Below are 1,168 nucleotides of genomic sequence, written 5' to 3' on the forward strand. Positions count from 1 at the left end.
GTATTTATGTGTACCTGTGCTTTATGACGAAATATTTGTAATAAAAACTATCGTTTTGTGATGTAATAAAATTATATACTGTCCAGTACTCGCACTGAACATTATTCTGTAACGTACTGATTGTCACTGTATTGTACGTTCTAAACGAATATGAACGCATTAGATCTGCAATGCTCTGTACTTCTGACCTGTTGTACCTTTTATGAATTATGGTGATTCTACTGTATATCTGTAATGCGTAATTTAACTTATGATGAATTTATTGTGCCTGATAAATAACATATTTCACCATAAAGAGGCTATCAAGATGCACACACACACACAACAATATTATTACTCTCACTCTCCTCACTTCCAAACTACCTCTCATCATTAACTCTTCAATAATTCCACGTTACGGAGCTAGACAATTTTATGAACCATCAGAAATAAATACGATTTTCACAAAACAAAATAAGTAAGCTGAGCTGGTGAGGGAGCAGGAGTTATATGAGGAGATGGAGAGAGGAATGTTGGTATAGGAAGTAAGGGCAGTAAAGGAGGGGAGGACAGAGACCTCAGTCAGGGCCAGGAGGTCAGGGCCAAAATAGTAATGTTGTTGTTTGTATGTACTGTATGTCTATCCGTCCACTACATAAATCACTCATTGAGTCTTTGTTCACAATGAATAATGTAAAATCATGAATAATTTATATACGGGAGTCTAAATCTTTTTTTTTCTATGACAGTAAATAACTACATAAAATTCGAGTAGTTTTTAATGTTTAATTCCTGTGATTTTTTTTTACTGGGAAAAATACAGTAAATTTTATATTAATTCTAATGTGATTGATTGTATGATTGTTTGATTTTTGTCCAACAATAAATTATACAAATTCTACAGTTTCCTCCATTCTTATGTTCCTATGAAATAATAGCCCAGAATATAAAAAATATCCTAGATTATGAAAAAAAAAATATCCATACCAATTCGAAAAAATAGCCATATCACCTAAAAAAAATCCCCCATCAAAAGAAAACAAAAAAAATAGCCGTCAAACTGAAAAAAGGAACAAAAACAACAACCTCCTATTACCCAAAACAATAGCCCCATGACTATTTTACTCGCTAGCAACTCTTTCCCTATACAGCTCTCCTTATATTATTGCTTTTGTTTACCCATTTTCCT

The sequence above is a fragment of the Homarus americanus genome, unplaced genomic scaffold, assembly GCF_018991925.1.
Source record: "Homarus americanus isolate GMGI-L3 unplaced genomic scaffold, GMGI_Hamer_2.0 scaffold52695, whole genome shotgun sequence".
Classification (NCBI taxonomy): domain Eukaryota; kingdom Metazoa; phylum Arthropoda; class Malacostraca; order Decapoda; family Nephropidae; genus Homarus; species Homarus americanus.